This window comes from Schistocerca cancellata, chromosome 2, assembly GCF_023864275.1.
Source record: "Schistocerca cancellata isolate TAMUIC-IGC-003103 chromosome 2, iqSchCanc2.1, whole genome shotgun sequence".
NCBI classification, from domain to species: domain Eukaryota; kingdom Metazoa; phylum Arthropoda; class Insecta; order Orthoptera; family Acrididae; genus Schistocerca; species Schistocerca cancellata.
Window position 1 is genome coordinate 1,084,229,717 of NC_064627.1, and position 25,688 is coordinate 1,084,255,404.

The window sequence follows — 25,688 nt, forward strand, 5'->3', positions numbered from 1 at the left end:
AATTCTTTGTTACAAAAAGGCCGTATTCTAGAAGTTTGTCAATTGACTTCTCTAATTTGCATAAATAAGTAAATAACATGGATTATTAAGAATTACATTGGTTTTCGTCTAAAATAGGATTGCTTACGTGAATACGGAGTGAAAACGCTCCTAGTGAACAAATAGGTTTCACTGAGTGATTTTTATTTAAGGAGATCCAAAATACTTAAGTTGGCCACTATTTTTTGTACTTCATAATAATTATTTAAGATGAACTTAGTGTTTTTACATGATGACATTTGCTGTATCAGTGATCAAGTGATATAAACTTTTGTGTGGGTCAGTTACTCAGTATAATTTAATGGGTTGACTGTTTATGCAGACATGTTATGCAATCCTTGTTAACATACACAATAACTTTTCTATAATCATAAATACTCGTTAAACTGGTTGAATTTGGAGGGTATCGCATACTTCGGTACAGTAAAGCCTTTAATATGTTCCGTTACAATACCCCCCTCGGGTAATATCATTTACAGAATGTTAATGATATTAGCCAACTAGTACAAATGTGTCAAATGGTTAAAATTTGGAAAAGTACTACTTTAATAATTTTTTTTTTTTTTGTTTTACTATGCATAATGTGTATGTATACAATGACCGTTACACCGTTTCAAAATGCCTTTTTCCTGCAAATATTTTAGTTGTGTTGTTTCAAATGCATTTTGTGTTATGGCTCTCAGTATGACAGCATAATAAAAATATTTAGTAATATATGAAAGTAAAAAAAATGTTAATCTTTGCTCCCAGTGAGCCACATGGAAAACGATCAAAAACAGACACAAATATATCACATGCAATTTTAAGATATATAAAAAATATATGTAAATTATTTCAAAGACAGTTCTCATTGAGTCACAGATTAATCAAGATAATAGAAGGAACATAAATATATTACATAGATGGACAGGTCATATGTCCATAGTAAAATATTGCAACTGTCTGCTCTTTTTGAGCCACATAAAAGAAATGAAAACAAATAACATAATTATAAGTATGGACATGATATATAAACACAAACACTAGAGAAGTCACATGTATGAATATAATATGCATTTGAAAAAAAAGGAAATATTTAAAAAACTTGTCTCCCATTGAGACACATAGTCAAGACAGTACAAGAACATATTAATACTAAAATTGGACACTTAAATTGGTCACAACATAACACAAACATCAAACTTGGTGAACATCTGATTAGCTGTAGAAAATTGTACACAAATCTTATGCCTAAGAACACAATAGTAACAAAATGATGGGTCTTGCACAACAATTTTTACATTGTCTTTTATTTGGTGCAAGTATGTCCCATATTCAACAATACAAAAGGAAAGTAATAAATGTTTGTCACCTTCTTGCCCATTGCAAGTAAAGATGTTTCAAAATTTAATATTCAATAGTGACAATAAAAATATAAAAACATTCTCTCAGAGATCTGGAACTTTTCCAGGGTCTGTAGGATGAGTGGTAGTTGCTACCGTATTTACTCGAATCTAAGCCGCACCTTGAATCTAAGCCGCACCTGCAAAATGAGACTCGAAATAAAGGGGAAAAAAATCCCGAATCTAAGCCGCATCTGAAATTTGAGACTCGAAATTCAAGGGGAGAGAAAAGTTTTAGGCCGCACCTCCAAATCGAAACAAAGTTGGTCCATTGTAATATGATACACAATTTAGGTCAAATGAATGACGATACACCTACAGTAGTTTGGTTCGAGTCGCAAGCTTAGCAGTTAAGCTTTACCAGGTAGCCATTGCTATGCGTCAGGCGTCCGTATTTATACGGGTACCATTCCTTTTTCACGTGCTTCGTCTGATTTGAATCGATTGCTTATTTTGCTTTGATCTGATAAGTGCCGTTCTCTTTGTTATACGTGTTTACGTCACTCAAAGCTGAAAATGCGTTACTGTAATGTGTCATGCATTGTTTGTCGCATTCTGATAGTGCGTGTTTACAGCCTGTTGCCGCTCGTGGCATGGCTTGCTTTTGTGCGCGCTACCGCCGCTTACAGAAAAAAAAAAAAAAAAAAGAGGAAGAGGAAGAGGAATCGTCTCATTAGCGAAACAATGACAATGACAAGAGACTGCTATTTGCTGTTACTTACGCTGCTGCTTTCTTTGATAATGATCAAGAACCAAATAATGGACTGCGTATGATAGAACATGTTCTGAACGAGAGTTAGGCGAAAATTTTTCTCCGTTTGAAAATCTTTGCGGCCGCTTCTTTAGTACATCAAATTCTGCACAGAAATTAGAGTCATCTTAGATTTAAAAATCTAGTCAGTTGCTGTGCTTTGTTTCTGACTGTATCACTATTAGGCATAAGAATAATACGAATATAAACATGACACGATACGTATATTCTTCTGCATTTGCCGTTGTCTCAATCCAGTTTCGTAGTTTATTAGGCAGACAGGATTTAAATGAGATAGGAGCAAACAGGAAAGAATACATGACAAAATGTTTACATTCATATTATTCTTATGGTGAAGAGAATACTGCATGTGATTCAAATTTCATCAGGTTCCTATTAGCAACCATCTCTTCTCACAGGTATGAAAAAATTCAGAACGTAGAGTTGGCCATATTGACAAACATCCCAAACAGTATTGCCAGTCGGATTTTCGTAGTACATTGAAATTCTGCTACATTCGAAGATGAACAATACGGAATTTGTATTTACTTCGTTGGATAATGGATGAAAACGCAGTGGTCGAAACTCGGGGCGGAGAAAAAAAAGCTCGTCTTCCACCCTTTTTTTTAAATTTATTTACTGACGCAGATGTTTTGGCGCCAGTATTTATCTTTGTGCCTACAAAGCATGCCAGTGTAGCGCTACATATATTCGACGGCAGAAGTTAGTTGTGGTGGCATCTGCCAACATTTTTCAGAACTTCCACTTGCTTTGCACTCGATTCTAAGCCGCAGGCGGTTTTTTGGATTACAAAAACCGGAAAAAAAGTGCGGCTTAGATTCAAGTAAATACGGTATTTGACACACCCAGTACAAATCTTTGCTCATAACATGCTTTATGGAAAATGGGTAAGTAACTGTATTCAAACAGGGAAATGTGCTTAAACATGTTTATATGGTTTCAATTCAGTGATGTTTCTTAATCCAAATAACCTTCTTGATCTGGGAAAGATAAGTCTATACGCATTAGGATGTGGGCTTTCTTTTATTTCAAATGGACAAATGTCAATGTTTACTTTAACATATGGACAACCTAGCTCAACATCTTTGTCTATTTCTGTATTTTCAAACAATAGATCATTTTCTATTTCTTTAGTTCCTAAGTCTAATGTCTCTTTCCTACACTTAGACACATCCCTCTCTGTTTGCAAAGCATTGACATTTAAACATAAACCTTTGTTTTCATCTGTTCCTTTTAACACTGTGTTGTCACTTAACAAACTACTGTTTTCACCCCCTTTTTTATAAAGTCCACTATGGATTCTTGTCCACCATGTAGGATACAAGGTTGCACTTACCTTTGCTAATTCTTTCCAAAAGGCATCTTTGTTTATACAGTTTCCATAGTTGTTCCACAAAACTTCTAAAAACTTTTCCCCTTTTTCTTGAAAACACACATTTATATTCCATCCCTTTATATTTTCTTTAATATTATTATTATTGCCATTCTCATAGATTAGTGTTTCAAAGTTCCCAATAGGCAATAGCTTGTCCTCAGATACACATTCCCTAGTCTGCATTTCACTTAAATTAACCTCATTATTACCCATGTTTGTCACATCACTTACCTTTACCACATAATCACTTCTCAATTCTACAAATACTTTTATTTCCTCCTCCACACTCTCATCAATAACATCACTTGATTTAGGATCATTATTTAAATGTCCCTCTATTACTTCTTCCTCCTCCTCCACAACAACTCCATCTTCAGTTTCCCCCCTATGTATCTGAATCTCAGCAATTGAGTCTTTGGCTCCATTAAACACTTCGTCATCCCCCTTCTTATCAAATAAACCCCCCAAAATAGATTCTATTTGTGGTGTGTCTGACTTGTTATTAACACCAGTATCTTTTTCAGCCCAACTATGGAGCTCTGCAATACCTTCAACTTCTGCACTTTCACTAACTGCACTTTCACTAACTACCTGTGCTTGAACACTGTTTTTATTAACTGTATATCTTTTACTCATAGTATCCCAAAACCTTTTATTAAATTCTAATTTATTCATTCTAACAACATCAGTATTTTCATGGTACTTGCTCTTTACATTGTATCTTCTCCTTCTCCAGTTTCGGTTATGTGTTGTCCTGTCATAATATTGTCTAGCCCCAAAACTACGGACATCTAGTGGGACTGTCCACCGTTTCCCGGCTGGTTCCCTTGGTCTGTCCGTTTGTAGTTGTCGTTTTGTTCACTAGTTTCAACAAACCCCCTTCTATCTTGTTCTCTTCCCCAATACCTATTTCTATCATTCCTGTTATCTCTCCTCCATCCTCCCTCCTGTGTATTGTTTCTGAAATCATTTTCATATCTCCTATCTCCCCTATTTGGAGCATTATTTCCAGAATTTTCAAAGTCTCTCCTCCCATAATAATCTCTATTTACATTCCTGTTCCACCCCCCATACTGGTTGTTGCCAGAGCCAAAACTTTGGTTATTTTCTCTTTCCAAGGCCCTATCTAATCTATCTACAAATTTCAGGAACTCTTCCATTGAATCGTCTGGTCCATGGACCAATTCCCACTGCAGTCTCTCTGGTAACCTTCTTTTTAAAACATCAATTTGTGTCATAATATCAAAAGAGTTATTCAAGTGAGTAAGTTTTTTCAATTGATCTCTGCAACATTTTTGCATTCCCCCTACTTTCCCTCTATACACTGGTCCATTTAGAAATTCTGACCTTAATCTGGCTTGTATGGATTGTGACCAAAATTTGCAAATAAACTTAGCTTCAAACTCTTCAAAAGTATTCCAAGAATCATTATTCTCATTTGCCCAGGATAGGGCCTCCCCTTCTAGAAACCATTTTACTAACTTAATTTTTATGTTATCTGACATTCCTACAACAAACATATCCTTACATTGGTGAATAAAGTCAATAGGGTGCAGATTTTCACCAGGAAAGCATTTCACTTGGATGTGCCCATACATTGTATTTCGATTGTAAATCGTTTGTTTGGACATCAATGCGTCCTCCAATTGTGTATATTTAGTGTGTATATTTTCTACTTTTGTATCTACATTACTGGTATACAGGTTGTATTCTTGTTTAAGGTTTTCTGATATTTTGTCTATTCTCTGATCTAATCTTTTAGCTTCAGTATCTACTCTGTTGTAGATGACAGCAATGCTGTCTGTGTTCGCTTGTATGTTTTCATTTAAACTTTCAACTTTAACTTGAAATTCTTTTCTGAAGTGTATTAACTTTTCTCTAGTGTTCTTACTGAGGGTAGTTTTAATTTCCTCACACTTCTCATTGAGATGAGTACTTAATAGATCAAAATTCAAACTTAACTTATCCAGTCTATCTGTGTTTTCTTTAAGTTTCAAACTTACTTGTTCACTTGATTGTTTAAGTTGCGAGCTTATTTGAGTTGCAAACTCTGCTAGCCACTCTGTTAAGTTTAATTGTTCACCATCCCCTGGTTCAATTTTTACATTTCCTACAATCTCATCACTCTCAGGTAGAGACATGTTAACTATTAATTAGTTTAAATGACAACAACAACAAAATACCTTGCTTTATGTAGCTATGCTATGATGTCGTGATTGGTGTTCCTGTTGGCTTTCTTCACTTCTATTTGGTTTTATCGAAGCTGAAGTCTTGATTGAAGAATTCCATTGACATAATCCAGACATTAATCTTCCGAGCGGTGTGATGATAGTTTTTCATAGTCGCACAAACACACTTTATTTATTTATTTATTTTTGACATATTTTCACTGTTGCCACACTGCACAAATAAACTTTTTTGGAATGCTAAGCACATACGAAATTTATCGCTGCACTATTATCATCGATGCACTTAAAGATCCCGGACGAGCCCCCACTTTTGTAATGGTCGCCTAGTCGTAGATATTGCTAATTGCTATAATCGCACTATTTCACTCGCATTTACGGAGCTTGTTAGCACTTGATGTTAGGTTGGCACCATTAAAATGCATTGTGTTGTGGTAATCACTGCTACTTGCTGGATCGCTGCTGTGTCTCGATGCTGATGCTGGCTCTAAATCTGGTTGTCTAGGGTTAAAAACATGAGGTCCCGTGTTTTTATGTGCTTTTGATGATAAAGAACGAGCGAAACCAACAAATATGTAAACTTCAAATATTTATTACTCTGGTGGCCATCTTAATTCCACTGTCCACCAAAGACCATGACACAACACAAAGTAGTACTTCCTTTACATGTTCTTTGCATTGTTTATCCACCTCAAACAATAACACACAAACACACTTTACCAAAGTGACATTCCGACTGCCCCCTCGACCCTTCTTGCTGCTTGTATTTATAACATTGTCAAAGAACTACTAAAAAGAGATATAGTTTATAAGTCACATGTACATCTGTTATCATAATTTGTGCAGAAAAGTTATTAATTTGCATCGAGTGACATAATTTAACATGTTATTAAAATGACAGACAGATTTGTTGACTTGACAGAATAATTCTTTGTTACAAAAAGGCCATTTTTTAGAAGTTTGTCAATTGACTTCTCTAATTTGCATAAATAAGTAAATAACATGAATTATTAAGAATTACATTGGTTTTCGTCTAAAATAGGATTGCTTACGTGAATACGGAGTGAAAACGCTCCTAGTGAACAAATAGGTTTCACTGGGTGATTTTTATTTAAGGAGATCCAAAATACTTAAGTTGGCCACTATTTTTCGTACTTCATATTAATTATTTAAGATGAACTTAGTGTTTTTACATGATGACATTTGCTGTATCAGTGATCAAGTGATATAAACTTTTGTGTGGGTCAGTTACTCAGTATAATTTAATGGGTTGACTGTTTATGCAGACATGTTATGCAATCCTTGTTAACATACACAATAACTTTTCTATAATCATAAATACTCGTTAAACTGGTTGAATTTGGAGGGTATCGCATACTTCGGTACAGTAAAGCCTTTAATATGTTCCGTTACATACCTTACAAACTTGACTGGGTCTTGATTATTGCTCCTCAGTCAGGGACTCTTACCAGACAGGACTAATAGAGTAAACAGAGAATACTCAAGGATAAAGCTGCACATTTCATCATAGATTTGTTTAGTAAGTGTGAAAGTGTCACACAGGTGCTCATACAAATCCAATGGCAAAAACTACACTGTGTTTCACAGTGTGGAGTTTCTAAGAGTGTACAGAGTGTGTTCCATAAGTAATGCGACCAATTTTGTTCTGTCGCTATGGTACACCACAGCATGTTGTAACCAGCTGGGCTAAGTGGAGGGGGGTGTTAGCTTCAAAACGCTCTTTGTCTCATTCAGCTGCGAGCTGCCAGAGAGTGGGGACGTGCGTTTCCATCAACCCTGTTTTGAGTTTATGTAACACGGCGCAATGGATCATTCTGTAGAGCAATGGTACACTATCAAGTTTTGCGTTAAAGTTGGGAAGTCCACCACCAAAACTTTTCCATTACTTCAGCATGCCTTTGGGAATGATTGCTTGTCCAAATCACAAGTTTTCTGTTGGCACAAGTCATTCACGGAGGGCTGAGAGATCACTGACGAACCTCGCAGTGGACGGCCATCAACCGCACGAGTCGACAAAAATGTGATGCGTGTGCATGATTGTTTGAATTCTGACAGATGGCTGAGCCTTCACAACCGTTTTCCACATTGTGACTGAAGATTTGAACATGAGAAAGGTGTGTGTCAAACATGTCCCAAAAGTGTTGACTAACGAACACAAGCACATGCGAGTGCTTCAGTGCTGAGAAATGTTGGAAATGTGTGAAAATGATCCTCATTTTTTAAACTCAGTTATCACTGGTGATGAGTTGTGGATTTTTGAGTATGACCGTGAGACAAAAAGGCAGAGTTCAGAGTGGCACACCCCATCGTCGCCCCATCCCATGAAGGCACGCATGAGCAAGTCCAGGATCAAAACCATGCTCATTGTCTTCTTTGACGTCAGTGGCATTGTCCACCATGAATTCATACCTACCGGGACTACAGTGAACTCAGCTTTCTACTTGGAAGTGCTCAAAAGACTGAAAAGGAGGGTCTCGCACTACTGAAGCGACATCAAGGACACGTGGGAAGTTCACTCCGACAAATCGCTGAGTCACAGTGCCTTCATTGTCAATGACTTCCTGGCCAGGACCAAGACCCCATTGGTTCCCCAGCCTCCCTATAGTCCTGACCTGGCTCCTGCTGACTTTTTTTTGTTTCCTCAGTTAAAAGGAGTCATGAAAGGAAAAAATTGGGACATGATTGAAAGCATCCAGGTGCATGTTACATCAGCTCTAAAGGATATTCCGGAAAAGGCATTCCAGGATGCCTTCCAGGCGTGGAAACACTGCCTCCAGAAGTGTATCGACACAAGAGGGTGCTATTTTGAAAATTTCTGATTATTTGTATGAATATATTCAAGAAATGATTTTTTATGAATTTGGTCGCATTACTTATGGAACGCACCTTGTACATTCCTGGAAGAGTCAACCAATACATTTATTCCTCGTTCAGTATATTTATTCCTCATTCTTCTGTGTATAAATGTTAGAATATACAATACAGCATTTTGACATTCATATTACTATTCTCAATATTTCCCTCATGCTTTTTGGGCCAAAGATGCTCATTGTCATGGCCATCTAGATAAGTTAATGTACTATCAAACTGAGAGAAATAAAAAATAATAAACTGTAAATTAATGAAAATACTGTAAAGTAAATTCTGCAACAAATGTAAATTGTAAAGAACTCCAAACCTGGCTGATCTATAAAAAACTGCGTAATTACTGAGCCAAGTTTTATTTTCTGATACATTTTTATAAAATCTGATATTTTATTATGTGTAAATATATTAATTTCTTACTCACATGGGACTTTTTATCATCACATAAAATAGATGACAAGTCTCCAATTTATGGTTCACCTTCTGGTTAGCAAATTTTTTACATTCTCTCAAAATGTGATGGACAGATAAATGAACAGCACAAACAGCACACATTGTGAGTGTAGAGGGAATTAATGAATCAGGATGGGAGTTACAAGGATTTTATTTTCCCTCTGTGTTCAGAAGGAGTTATTCCTTGGATGAATAATATACTTCCAATTACTGTAGATTACCTTCCAGTTGCTCATTCTCCCAAAGACATATGACCCATCCCCCAACATCACAGTCACTGCATGTAAGAATTAAGGTTATTGTTTATTGCCTACTCATTGAATAGCAGAAGCATTAAGTCTTTGACAGGCACACACAAAAGAGAGAGAGAGAAAGAAAATAAAAAGAAAGACTTTTCCTTTTGGGCATGCCTGTTGACATTTCAACACTTCTACTATTCAATGTGTGGTCTCCCTTATTTCTAAAGTTTAACATTCTGCCAGAACTTTCCCACTATATTTATTGCATATTGTCTCATTGACAATGAGATTGTTAGAGATGGATCAAAAGCCGTTTTGTATGCAAAAGATTCGCCCTGGAATTTGTCTTAAACAAGTTTAAGAAATCCTAAATCTGGCCATCTGAATTTGAATTTGAAGAGGCAGTGTCCTCTTTGTCATCCTTACTTGTGACTCCTAAATCAGGTATGACATAACCACCAACTTACGCAGTTTACTGAATGTATAGACTTTTACCCTTGTTTTTGTAGTATTTTATACCTCTGTGGTTATTTTTGTTACAATTGTACCTTGATGAGGTATGCTAGTCTCTCTGTGTGAATCTTCTCAATGATGTCAAGTTTCTTTCTCAACAAATTGAATAAGTATATTTCTATCATGGATAAGTTTCTGAAAAGTATCTTTTAAAGAGTAAATATCAGTGTAAGTGTGAATTCTGATAGAGTTAGGTAAGTTAAGGACATTCTGTTAAACATATTATTAAAATATTATGGTATACAAACATTTCTGTTGTATCAACAATGTGCGAAAAGGCAGACTGCTACTTACTGTAAAGAGGACATGTTAAGTTGCAGACAGGCATGATTAAAAGACACTCACATATAGCTTTCAGCCACAGCTTTCATCAGTAAAGAGAGACACATACAACATTCACACACACATACAAGCAAGCACACCAGATGCACATGTGACCACCAACTCCAGCATCTCAGGCCAGAACGCAGTGTTCATTTCTCTCCCCACCCATACACTACCATACAATCCCCTTTCTGACCCCCTCCAGATTGTTGCTTGCATCCCAAATGACATTGCATTCTGGCCTGAGATGCTGAAGTTGGCAGTTGTGTATGCATCAGTTGTGCTTGCTTGTGTGTGAATGTGAATGTTCTGTGTGTGTATTGCTCTTTACTGATAAAGGCTGTGGCCAAAAGCTGTAAGTGAGTGTCTTTTAATTGTGTCTGTCTGTAATTTGACATGTCTTCTTTATGGTAAGTAGCAATCCATTTTTTCCTACATTGTTGGTATTCCTAGCTGGAGTTTCCATTGTTTGATTTCTGTGGGACAGTTTCATTTATTAACATAAAATGTATTTTAGGAGCTTGCATGTTTCATGAAATTCTAGGTAGTGCTGTGGGAAGAAGATGAAAACAAAAGATTGCTTCTGGAGAGAGAAATGGAAGAAAACTGGCACTTAGGCCCAGTAGTGGTGCTAGAATCATTACAGGGTGCTTTGTTCACTGCCTGTCTTGTAATTGTATTGCAGTTCCCAGACACAAGGTGAGATTCTTGAAACTATTAAACTCTTTTTATTATCCCCACCAGAAAGCAACATGGAAAATATGATAATCAGCTTTTGACTGAGAATTCCAGCGGTGTGGTGCTCCAAGCTTTATCCCAAGCACAGTATGCGCAAGTGTCAAGGACAGTGTCACTGGTCATGATTCATGAATAAGAAGATCTGTAATTCTCTCACCAGTGCTTCATTGAGCAAATATTCCCTCATTCCTACTCATTTGCCCAGCCCAGCCGATGCTTACATACTTAAGTGTATGTTGGTATTATTCATTGTATGGATTGTGTCATCACTGTTAATGGATATTTTGCAAGAGACTTGGGTTTTCTTGGTATTTTCTTTCACTGGATTGTGACCCAGCTTATGACAACATCAAAATTTCTCTTTTATCTTTAAACAGATAAATCTTTTTCATTTTGTAGTCTTAGTGATTTGACTCCTCATTTCTAATCTTCTACTCCCATCTAACCTCCCACAACATCTCTCTCTTTCCTCCCAGAGGAAGGAACTAATAGTTCCAAAAGCTAAAAGCTAGAATGTTTTCTTGTACTTTTATCTACATCTACATACTATGTACTCCATAAGCCAGCTTATGGTGTATGACAGAGGGTACCACATACCTCTATTAGTCTTTCTTATTCCACACACAAATGAAACAAGAGAAATTAGTTTAGTCGAGTATTCATTTAATTGATGTGTATTAACAGTTTTGTGCAAGTGATTCTTTCTAAAACAGTGTTGACTCATGGACATGAGATTTTTCATATCAGGGATCTTCATTATATTCAAACTGATGAAATGTTCAAGAATTCTGCAGCAAACTGATATTAAGGATATGTGTGTAATTTTGTGGGTCCATTCTTTTACAGAAGGCACCTGTAATTTTTTCCAGTCACTTTGGAACTTGCACTGGATGAGAGACACCAAATAATTGGAAGCTAAGTAAGGGGCCAATGCTGTAAACTACTCTTTGTAAAACTGAATTGGGATTCCATCCAGACCTGGAAACTAATTTGTTTTCGACTCTTTAGGTTGCTTCACAGTGCCAGGGATGGCTATTTCTATGTACTCCATATGGGAGTCTGTGTGATGATCAAATGGTGATCTGTCTGTATGATGCCTCTACACAAATGATTTTTTAAATAGAAAATTGAAAACTTTAGCTTCTCATTTACTGCCTTCTATTGTCACACCAGGCTGGTCAACAACTGAGTGGATAGATGTGTTTGACACATGTACTGATTTCTAGTAGAACCAGTATTTTTTTGGGATTGTTGGCAAGATCCTTCACTAAGATATGACAGTGGAAGTTTCTAACACATGAAGTACTCTGATTTTTGTGTAATTTATCCCACCACTTAGTGCATAAGGAGTACTCAAAAAAGTAAAATATTAAGCCTGTGGACCCAGGCACTGCCAGGTGGGGAGATGCCAAATACACCCACTGTTAGACAACAGAAGAACAGCTGTACCTAAAATACATCAGTGAGGAAGGGGAACCTCTATTTTAGGACAAACAAACAGTCTACTCCCTGTTCATAGAATTTTTTTATTGCATAAATTACCATACACATTTGGGTTCAGGATGGGAAAATGGTAATGTTAGGAAAATCCTATACATTCTAGGAAGACTCTGTGCCAAAAATGTAAGTCAAGAAAAGTATATTCATCCAGTTTAACAAAACTTAATAAGAAAAAAATGACAAAAGTGTAAGTATAAATCTGAACTGAAATTTCAATCAGAAATATTCACTCAGACAATATAAACTAAGCTGATGTAACTGGACTATGTTTCCTAATACCTGTATGACTTACCTGAATTTAAACTTCAGGATGATGAGGCTGTCACAAACATGAACAAATTCCAGCTCTTACTCCAAGCTTATGCAGTTATTAAATTAAAACACACTAATGACTGTTACATTTAGTGCCTCACCAATGTGCAGCAACAGTGGTGGTGATGGCAGGCTGCTGTGTGTGAACTAATACCACTATGCTGGCCTCTGACTGAATTCAGTCAAAAACTTCACTCAGTTTCCATGAAGCAGAAAACTGTATGTGTCCCTTGGTTAAGACAAAATGGCTCTGTACTCTTGCCAAGGCTGGGTGATGTGCACAATATTGCCCTCAAAGTTCTCACAGGAATGTTAACTATAACGGCTCATCTTGTTTCCTCCAGTTCAATCAGCGTCCAAGTTTTTGTTATTGCTTTTAAGTTGTACCAGGTGTCTTTGCACATGGAGCCAATGTGCTATTCATGACAGTATCACATGATCTGTGTGTTTACTAAAACTGCAATAGGGTTTTTTCTACCTGCCTTAGAAATGTGCAGAGACAAGGGCTCAGACCATTGTCATCTTAAATTGGCTCACTACTCTGAGGGTCAGTTTTTTATGCCTCTCTAATGTTTGTGTCCACAGCTCATTGCACTGCTCATTATGTCCAAAGTATGGTATGTGCCATGTCAGTTGAATTGGCATGTCACAGAGAATCACATGTAAGGTGGTAAAATATCCTGTCACCTTACAAGGTGTTGTATGCTTCAAAAATTGATCTTTTTGCAGACATGTGGATTTCTACTAATGTTTGCTTGTAAACATTCCCACATTCTTTTTCATCCAATAGTACAACAGTCTGTGCCTCCTTGGCATTTTTTGAATTTTGTTATTAAAGCAAGGCAGGTCTTTTCCATCTTTCATCCACTTACTCGGCACATAATTCTCCAAAGAATGGTTTACAATCAGTTATAACTTCATGCATAATTCTTCTACTCCCATCACATTGGAACTAAATCATTTCCATTCACTGATTAATGCAATGACTCCATAGGCACTCCAGTCTATTCTTGGTAGGTTAAAGTATATTGAATACTCTGGGTACTTCTGCACTACTGAGTGTGAACTTTTTTGATGATTCTACAACTGTTACAGCAGAATTGAGTGGCCAGTAAAAACATAGTGATTAATTTAAGTTCACGTAGGCCAGTCAAGTACTTTTGAACATGTTTTCCGAAAACTGTCTGGAGAAGCTAGCTCGAGAACCCATATGCAATGAAAATATTCGAGGCTTTGTCATTTCAAACAGGCCCAACCTTATCAGCAGTGTCATTATAGAGACAGGGATTAGTAATCATGATGTCATCATGGCAATTATGGTTACCAAGGTAATAAAACCATCAAGAAGGTTCGGAGAGTATTTTCTATAGAAAGAGCAGGTAAGTAGTTGTTGACATCCCACTTGGAAAATGAATGGACATCATTTAGTTCCATCATGATGGATATATAGAGGAAATGAGGACAAAGTTTAAGTGGATTGTAAATCCTACATGGAGAAGTAGGTGCCGAGTAAATGGCTTAAGGATGGAGAAGACCTGCTGTGGTTTAATATCAAAATTGGGAAACTGGTGAGGAAGCAAGACAGTTACACTCTCAGTTCAAAAAATAATCCACAAATGATGACAGGCAAAAGTTAGTAGAAATGCATGCATCTGTAAGAAGTATTGTGTGTGAAGCATTCATCTGTCACCATCATACCTTAGCAAAATATCTTTCCGAGGACCTGTGAAAGCTCTGGTACTATGTAAAATCGCAAAGCGAATGGCAGGCCTCTATCCAGTCACTTGTTGATGAGTCTGGTGTGGGAATAGTAGACAGAAAAAGAAAGGCTGAAGTTTTAAATCTCGTATTTAAGAAAGCACTCACACAGGGGGTCACACAATTATATCATTATTTGACCATTGTACAGACTCTCATATGGAGGGCATAGTAATTGGCTTGTCTGGCATAGAGAAACAATCGAAACAGTTGTAAACAAATAAATCCCCAGCTCCCAATAGAGTCCCAATTCAGTTTCATAAAGAGTACTCTATCACAAAATTCTTGAACATATTTTGAGTTTGAATATAATAAATTTCCCTGAAACTGAGGAGCTTATGTGCATGAATCAGTACAGTTTTACAAAGCTTCACTCATGCGAAACTCAGCTTGCCCTTTTCTCATATGATATACTGTGAACTATGGATGAAGAGCAACATGCAGATTCCGTATTTCTGAAAAGCATTTGCACATGGTCCAACTGCTGACTGTTAATGAAGGTATGAGCATATCGAATATGTTCCCAGAAATGTGAGTAACATGAAGACAGCTTAAGTAATAGAAACCAGTAAGTTGCCCTTGATGGCCAATGTTTATCAGAGATGAGGATACTGTCAGGAGTACTCCAGGGAAATGTGATGGGACCACGGCTATTCTCTATATTCATAAATGATTTGGTGGGCAGGGTGGGCAGCATTCAGCGGTTGTTTGGTGATGATACTGGGAGTAAGGTTATGTGTTGTCAATGACTGACTGTTGTAGGATACAAGATGACTTGGACAAAATTTCTAGTTGGTGTGATGAATGACAGGTGGATCTAAATGTTGAAACATGCAAGTTAAAGTGGATGAGTAGGAAAAACAAACCTGTAATGTTCAGATACAGCATTAGTAGTGTCTTACTTGACACGGTCACATCACTTAAATATCTAGGCATAAGACTGCAAAACGACATGTGATGATTGTGGTAGAGAAAGTGAATAGTCAAAATCAGTTTATTTACAGAACTGTGGGGAATTGTGGTTAATATGTGAAGGAGATTGCGTGTAGGACAATGGTGCAACCTGTTCTAGAGTACTGCTTGAGTGTTTGCAAATCATACATGGCTGGATTAAAGGAAGATATCAAAATGGTTTGGAGGTGAGCATCTAGATTTGTAACCAATAGGTTCGAATTACATGGAAGTATTGTGGAGATCATTTGGGAACTCAAATGTGAATTTCCATAGGGAAGGCAACATTCTTTTTGAGGAACATTAAAAGAGAATTTAGAGAACCAGAATTTGAAGCTGATTGTAGAATGATTCTACTGCTGCCGACATACATTTCACATAAGGACCATGAAGATAAGATACAAATATTAGGGTTCATATGGAGGCATATAGGCAGTCATTTTTCCCTTGCTCTACTGCAAGTGGAACAGGATGGAAATGACTAGCAATAGTATATCTGCCATGCACTGTACATTGGTTTGTGGAGTATGTATGTAGATGTAGATGTAGATATATAGATACAGATATATCCTTCACCAGAACAGTGGCCTCCAGTTTCTCATTGACACCAATTCCCAGGGTTTACACTTTGCCACCTTCACTTTCCCTACTAATGATGGCCACCCTGCAGCTTCAGCTGAAGCCCACCAATGACTCTGTCATTACTGTTCACAGTTCACAGTCCCATGTGCTCAACCTGGGATTTTCCATGCCATTCACTTGGGTGCTCATTATCGGTGACTTGAGCAAATTGGTTCTTGGCACCTATTTTTATTGGGCCTTCCACCTTGTTTCCTCATTGCACATGGACGAGTTAGCACACTTGCCTTCAGATGTTCTGCCAAGAGAATCTGTGATTTTGTCACCATAACAATGTGTCATGAGAGCAGCAACCTATGACCATATCATGCAGTTCAACCATCTGCCACCAATTAATACCTGTGACAATGTGTTGATTAGGTCAATTGCATTCTAGGCCTCCAAGAACTCCACTTGGACTCTCATGAAACACAGATTCAACTCCAGAATAACAATGAAATTCTTCATTATTACTTCCACATGGCTAAGGATGAACTTTCTGTGATACACCACCTTCATGACCATCCCCATTCCTCGCCTCCGGCCACTATCCATCGGCTGGATCAGCCACACAAGTTGCCTGACACACCCACAGTGACCACAGAGGTACAACAGGTTAAGGGGAAGTTTACTATCTTTTGGTTCAAAAAGTTGATTTTTTAAGTTGCATTTTTGGATCCATAAAAGTGTTTAGAATCCACCCCTGAAACGGTTTTTCCCAATACAGAATGGAAATGTTTGTTATTCACGGTTAAACAAAAAAATGCACCTGCCTGAAAGCGGCCTTTTTCATGCACCAGTTTTTTTCTTTTGGAGGATGAGTTATTGTACCAGTGATTGGGAGGAAACAAACAAAATTCAAATGAAAGTTTGAATGCATGTGTTTGTCAGTTAGCCCCCAAGCATTTGCATTCTGGTGTGAAGACAGTGGAGACTGCAACTTTCCTGGCAGTGAGCAGCTTCAACGAAGGGTATTCAGTAATTCTGAAGACCATGGCAATGATGGATGTCACCCTGGCACTCTATTTGACACAGTTCGCCAAGCATTTGGACGACCAATGGCTTCAAGCAGCAGAAAACTGCTTGTCACCAACCATACAAACTGCTCTGGAGCTGTGCAGGATGACCCAGATCGAGTGGAACACCCTTTGTGAGGAAGAGGAAGGACTAGTTTATGGATCTGGAATAGCAGATTGAACATAAGTTGCATAATATTGCATTTATATGTAGTCAAAACTTCAAACGTGTTTTTCTCGAAATGACTTTCTTTTTATCAAATGGTGTGGTAACTTCAAATCTACTGAACCAATTGGCATGAGTCTTTGTTTCTAACAAAGCTAACCAAATTGTCTAAGAGTTGTACCACTTTTATTCCGATCCATCCACTATAAATATTTTTACTTGGCTGACGAAGTCGAAAAATCAATGAGAAAACCCTATGTTTTTTTCAAATGGCCATCATTTTGTTTCCTACGGTCCAAATAACTTAAGCGAGGTACAACTCCTAAAGAATATTATATACATTGCTAACATCAATTCAATTTTGATTTCAGACAAGCCAGCCGACCTGTGACATACTGCGAATGGAGGTCTACATCGAAATTTTGTTTCCTTCCGACAGCACTTCCACCTTTGCTCTTCGACATTTCTAAGCGAAAAAATTCTAGTTTGTAGAGGAAATATCAATAAACATTTTGAAAAAATTTGACATTGATATCAGTAACATATCCTGAGAAAAAAATTCTCAAAGAACATGCTTTTTACAGGCCAAAGATAGTAAACCTCCCCTTAATAACATGTCTTATGCTTGCACACTTCCCCCCCTACCTCTCGCTGCTACTTCCCTTGGGACTTATTTATTATGTCTCATATTGAGAATGTGATTAAGTTTAGGTGTAAATATCTTTTTTAATTGTGCCTGTCTGCAACTCAGTGTGTCTTATTTATGGTAAGCAGCCATCCGCCTCTTCCTACACTATTGATATTTCTAGCTAGAGTTTCCATTGTTTGAGTTTATCAGAAAATCCAGTGAGTCAACGTTTTGTGAATTTTGTTGTATACAGTATGGTAGCACAGCCCAGATAAAGCTGTCTCACCATAATATCAACAGATCTCAGGAGTACGCATACATGCTACAAGCTCAAAAACAACCAGTGTGCCTTAGACATCTCAATTATATTTGTGTTAACCACAACATGAAACTCACTTCTCAATATATTTTCTCCTTAAAAACAGTTGTAGATGATAAGAAAGTAACTACAGATAAACAATGTAAGGAAAAGACAGATTTCCACTTACTCTAAAGGTGACATGTTAAGTTGCAGACAGGAGCAGCTAAAAGACACTTACCCTATGCCACTCCCAATCCCAACCCATTGCACCAAGGATCATATCCCTGTGGAAGACCCAGGTGTAAGACCTGCCCAATCCAGCCACCCAGCAATTCCTATTCCAGTCCTATCACAGGCTTAACCGTCACCATCAAAGGCCAGGCCTACTGTGAAAGCAGTCGTGTCATATACCAACTTTTCTTGAATCACTGCAGAGCTTTTTATATTGGTATGACTACCAACCAGCTGTGCACCAGCATGAAAGGCCACTGCACAGAGTAGACCACCCCATGGCATAACACACAGCTCAACATAACATGCTTGGTTTCAATGGCTAATTTGCTACCAAAGCCATTTGTGACCTCCTCTCTGCCACCAGCTTTTCTGAACTGTCCAGATGGAAGTTATCCTTACAACACATTCTCCACTCCCAAAGTTAACCTGGCCTCAACCGGCAGTAACATACTGTTTTAGTATGTCCATCCTTCTGACTGGAGGTCTGAGAGACACGTTCACTTATGTAATAAAATGGAATGCCTACAGCCATCGTTGCAATGTTATCTATTGTATGGCTACCTGTTTTGGTGCAATGTTATCTATTGTATGGCTACCTGTTTTGGTGCAATGTTATCTATTGTATGGCTACCTGTTTTGGTGCTTCAGGCACTGATGCTGAGGGATTAACTCCAATCCTATACACAGTTCATCAACATCTATGAACTGGTTTTTGCAGATTACCTGTCACAACGATGCTGTTCCTTCAGAAAGGACTCACATATTTGCTTGCTGTGCAAGGATTCTATCAGATTGCCTGTATAGGTACTCTATCTTCCAAAATTGGTATTATCAAGCCATTAGGCAAATGCATAACTATTCACTTTATAACACTCCCCGTCTGCTAACTACTGTACCATAACCTCAATGCCAGAAGCAGGTTGTGACATAAAACAATTTTGTAAAAGTAACTATGGCACAAAGCAACAGAGCAGTGTTACCCTCTGAGAGGAATTTTGTTAAGTTGACCGTATTATTCCTAATGGAAGTGGCTTATCGGAAATGAAAGTCAGAATTACGTTAATATTGGAATAGTGACAAACAAAATTTTGCCTAGCTATACTGTTTATAGAATAAGGGAAACGGTCGCCAGCCTAATTAGGCAAGAGAAAGGTTAACATTCTCGTTTATGAAAGTAGGTATAAGTAACTATAATGGACAACACAACAGACACAACCTAGACTTAGCAACACACGAGTGCAATGAACTCTAACACACATATGTTGTAAGATTGAAGCTAACAGTTAGAGCAGCAGGAACTATTTTCAAAATTATAACAGGTACAGAAAAACACTATCACTTTCAGGGTTTACACAAACTGAGTGGTCTTTATACTGTTAATATGCACACAAGAGAGACAAACACTTGGCATACATGAGAATGTAACATTTCACAACTGCAGCTTTCTCACTTTTACTACAACGAAACACAATGTTGACAAAATTGCAAGAAACTGACTCTCCTTTTTAGAATTTACTACAGACAACAACGTGATCATTTACTTTATAAGACTCAGCCTAAAGTTTGGAGTTGGTAACAGCACTTTAAATAACAGTTTCAATAGGAAAATTATTATTGGACAAATAACATTTGCTTTAACTCACTCTGTTACCACATTAGCTTTAACTATCTTTTTAATAAGTTCAAGAGGCATTATTTAACAAAGCTCTAGGCTTCAACGTACTTTCAGTAAGGACACTCGGTAATCACTTTACTTCAAACGGAGAGGACCCTGAGAGGTGTTATGATGAGGAGTAAATCAAGGTAGGTAAATAAATTCCGATATGAATTACCTTATATTTCAGCACACTAACACATCCATTAGGCTGATCCTTCACTGTACATCAATATAGTATTACGTTACAGTGATTGCGCAATGTGGTGGCAACTGCATGTTGGTAGGTGGAATTACAGGTAGAATTGCCGGACTTTATCGTATCTTCATGGCGATGATTCATACAAATTCCAGAATAGATCCAGCTATTTATCCACCCATCCGAGGCATTGGAAAGAAGCAGTAAAAGCCTCTCTCTGAATCAGCATGATATGCACCTTTACATTGACAGTGCACAGACTGGTAGCTCCTCTCCGACTGACTGCTCGTCTCCGACTGACTATCAGTTCCACCTTTCCCACCTATGCCAATCACAATTTGCGCGCGCTACACATTTCCGTTCCTGAGGGGAACCACTACACCTTTTACATACAAAATAACTAAAAGCCCTAAGTGAGGATCAGCAATTTACATAACAGCAAACAAATACATTAAATAAAACAAAACATTTTCACATATTGACACTTCTACAAAAAATTATTCACACAAAATTACAATTACATACAATAAGTTCTGTTCCCTCCAAATGGGACAAAGAACTTTAAATTGCAGATACACTACTTTGCATAGAATCAAAACATGACTTCAAAGTTTATATAAAGAAAAGAGTACACAATTTTATGTTATCGATTCAAACACATTCACAGACGATCAACAATGTAACAATAAATAAAGCAAAAAAAAAAAAATTCATACAGCATAAGAGCTGTGGTGTTACACATGCCCCATGTTTCGTTGAAGTTTCCTGTAAGGGATACTTCAAGGAAACATCTATAACACCTAAGTGGTGCTGGCTATGAAAAAAAAAATTATTCCATCCAACTTCAGTTGGGAAAAAAACACACACACATTACAAACATACAGTATATGCACTAAGAAACTTCATATCATTCTTCCAAAAGATTTTCAAAATAAGGCATCTAAAGCAGTTTTCAATTTCACACTGGTTTAAGGAAACTAATTTTGCATCATTGCACAAGATATCTTCAAGCATGTTCTTTCCATACACACACAGTTCAATTAATAGGCAATCAGTACAAAATTAATCTGCATATTAGTAGAATATGGTATAGCCTTCAAAATAAAATAAAGAAAATACACATATACAACAACGCAGAACATTCTAAGTTAGCAAAACAGAAGTTTGTCTCTCAATAATTTTAGAGGAATGTAAAATTTCACAGACACACAAGCATATTAATTATCACAATACATTTTACAAGGTTCAGCAATTAATGAAATATTGAAAATATCAGTTTGCATCCACATATGTACAAATATTTACACAAACAGCTATGGAAACCTTTTCCAACTGGCTCCTTAAATACCAAAGTAACTTTGCAAGGTTTTTTCAAATTAATTAACTTTAAAGCTGCTCTTCATTAATAGTAGTCCAAAATATTTGTTACACATAAACACACTAACATATTCAGAGCCTATCTTTAATCATCACTGCTGTGTTTTAAAACAAGGCAGTCCAAAACTTTAAGTTATCCAAGAAAACTTAGTCTCAAAAACATCTACATCCATTTAAATAAGTTGCATATATATTTTATAATAACTTTTCATTGACTTCAATAAGAATAGTCAGTTTATAACATATTGCTCAAAAAACCTAACTTAGTTCACTGCTTGCCTCAGCACTAGCAGTCCATGTTACACATTCTGCCTATTATTGGTTTGGCAGTCTTTACCTATAACATTTAGACACAAAACACAATTTAGATTAAGAACACACACAAAAAAAACACAATTTTTAAGTTGACACACTGCCCCATCCTCTAGGTTTGGCAGTTCGTGACCACTTATCAGCTCCTTGCCCCACAATGGCAAGTCCTTTGGCTACTGTTCACATAGCATATATGGTAGTCCTCAACTTCAGGACCACAGCATTTTTATTATTTTGTCTTGTTTTACTGCCCATCAACACATTTTTGAGCAGTTTATTGTCATCATTTCCAGGTTTTTCATCTTTCTGTCACACTTTTGGTAAAATTTGCATTAATGGTATAAAACATAAACCCTGCAACTTTGAAACAGCAATTAGACACTGGCAACAAAATCATTTCTTTTTTAAATGACAACATCAGGTAACATATACATTAATCGAGAAAAATTAAATGTCATATTCAGGATCAAGTTAGGATAAAGTATTTTTACTACTCATTTGTCATTGCTTTTCCACACACAGTTAGGTCATTACATACATCAAGATCAGGACAATAATTTCATATCTTATTGCAAGTGATTTCTGCCAACTCTTTTGCTGGCACTAGACACATACCTCACATACCTATTTCACATACATTAGCCAGGTTCATCTCCTCAGTTTTAAAAACATATACAGTTTTTCAACACCATATTTGCCCCTTTTTTCTCAAAAACATTTACATTTAATTATATTATAATATTAATTTACCTTGTTTTCAGTAGTCTTACCTTTTCTTATCCATATTTCTCTTTCCAATTGCTTTTCCATTACATTTTTCCTTTACAGTACCCACTATACTTTCATTATTCTTGGTCATTTTCTAGTGTACCCATATTATTTTTCCATTTACTTGTCCACAAATAATACACAATATCTTACATCATTGCCACACTATTCAATACACTCTGATAGAGAAGAAGGAAAGAAGATAGTAAAAGTTCTGAATGATGAAGAGGAAGGTTGGCAGCACGAAAAGAAACGGAAGTAGTGCTAGCAACGACTCGGGTCCCTGGTGCTCGTCAGGCACCTGACAATGCAAAGAGTGCATTGCCCCCTGAGGGTTAATAACCCTCATCAGAGGACATGTACTTTTAAATACTCAACATGGTGCAAATATAAGCCCTTTCTGATCTTTAAGTATATTAGAAATTAATTATTGTCATATGGAGTTCATTGCACTTTCATAAAGTTACCATAAGCATAATTATTCATAAAGTTTTCAGGTTTTTCACTCTACATGGCCATAAAGTTTTCAGGTTTTTCACTCTACATGGCCCTGTCTTCATAATTAGACTGGCAACAGTAAGTATTCAACTGAAAATAAATAGCTCCTAAGCAAAGTCAAACAGTACACTACAATAAATAAGCAACAAACTGCCACAGGCCTCAAGGTCAACAAAACAATAATCCACTTTCAGGTAACACTCAGATACAACAATAATAATAAAGTCATGCATTATATTAACATTATATATATACATACAGCATCCTGCCCCCAGTCTCTTTATTAACAAGGCAGTCTTTTATGGTTCATAAATTAGTCACTTAAGTCTGGTGGCTTTTTAGGCCTCCTATTTTCTACATCTTTCACGAACCTATTCAGATCTTGCCAACGTTTTGTTTCATCAGGTGGCTTTTTAGGTTTTGAAATTTCAAAGTCTTTAGCAAGGTACAACATTTCCTGTTCTGCTATTATTTTATCAGGTGGTTCTTTTTGTTCCTGTGCCTCACACTTACTCAAAACATTAGTTAAAGCTTGCCCCAATATAGTGTTATCATGAGGTTCTTTTTGTTCCTGTGATTCGCACTCTTTCAAAACATTTGTTAAGGCTTGCCCCAGTATAGTATCATCTGGAGGTTCTTGCAAACTATGCCCCTGTGTTACATTACTGAATAATTCATTCGGTTTTGGCCCAGTTCTACTTTCTGTATCTTGCTTTGGAAAAATGTCTCTAATTTTCTCATACCCCCTTTCAGTAAAAGTATATTCACTTTCATCTACACCTGAAAATTCATCTTCACTGGAGTCATCACTACTCTCTTCCTCATCATCAGATTTACTTAAGTACTCGACTTTTGAACAATAGGGAAAGTTATTATATTCATTCTTATCTGTATTCATATACCCTTCATCATCTGAACTATCACTGATTTCACTTTCGTCATCAGATTCAAGCAATAATGCAACTTTTAAACAGTGAGGCAGATTATTACTAGATGTTTCAGTCACTTCGTTTTCCGACTCATTTTCTACACAATGCACATCGTTTGGACAGTCAGGCACTTCTGTTTTATCACTTTGAACGATTTCAGCCTTAACTTCATACTTAGTATAATCGTCACATACTTCAATAACTTTCATATCATTTTCTTCCATGCTGTCATTTTCAGGTAATCGTGCGAAATTCTTACTAGGCCCTTCTGCATCAAAACTATTAAACACCTTTCCATCAACAATAATTTCATCTGCACTGCTCATAATGTCGTGATTATTAATGTCCTCCTCTACCTCATTTTTACCTATTATTAATTGTGCACACGTCTTTTGCGTGGCATATTCTACATTCCTTTCCTCTTTACTCATCACAACCTCCCCCACATCTACGTCTTTTACTTCATACACATCATTAACAGTACAAATGTTCTGCTTTTCACTCGCCTTTTCTGGCTCCCTTTTATTCTTTAATAAAGTCTTTTCGCACGATTCCGATACCGAGTTATCATTATCATATGACGTATTAACTTTATTTTCATTCCTACATTCATTTACTACTGAAACCGGCCATCGGAAGTGTCCGATCCCGCCTCTTCTGTCTCTCTCTTCGGCAGCCATCTTGTTCTGACGTCTGCCATTTGTGTCTGCTGCCAAGTGCAATGTATGCTGCTTTGGTAACCGCTGGCCCGAGCACGAACGGTCACGTGACTTCGCACTGGGAACGCTACTATGTATCACTCCGCGCCCGTCTGCTATAGGCGCGTCCTTAACCTTCCTGCCCCATAGTTTACATCTTTCCTTCTCGAATCTAATATTTGGCTTCTTTTCTTTGGGCCCAAAACCGGTTTCCGCAGTGAATCCGGCCCGTAACACACGCGGTCTTTAGTTTTCCATTTCGTCTCTAGTTTGGGAATTTCGTGCTATGTATCCTCTGCCGCGCGTCGTATAATTTCCTCTACCTCTCGCACGACCTCTTTGAATCGTGTTTACACGAAATCTATCGTTTTCCTGTCGTTCAGTTTGGTCATTACTTTCTCGCGAATATTTATTGTTATTATGGAGACGGTACTCGCGATTTCTTCGCCAGTGATCTTCATCTTCTACCCTTTCCAAGAAACCAGAAAAACTACTGTGTGTACTCCCAACATATCGTTTCGAATCCTCAGGCAGTTTCTGCCAAAGAACCCAAACGATCTCAGCTTCAGTTCTTCTAGCCTTCAAATGTATCAGTTTTCTGTACCATGATTCGCAGAATTCTTTCATGGTTTGCCTACCCCTGATGTCATACAACCTGGCCATTAAAAACTCACGCCACAACTGGTCTTGTTTTTGTTCTGACCAGTACTCGTCAATAAACTTTTGTTTAAAGGTTTCAAAAGACATCTGCTTAGTATCAAGATTCAACCCCCACCTTTTGGCTTCTCCTGTTAAAGCACTGATTACCACATTAATTTTTTCCTGGTCAGACAAATATTCAGGAAAATTTCTTTCACAATTC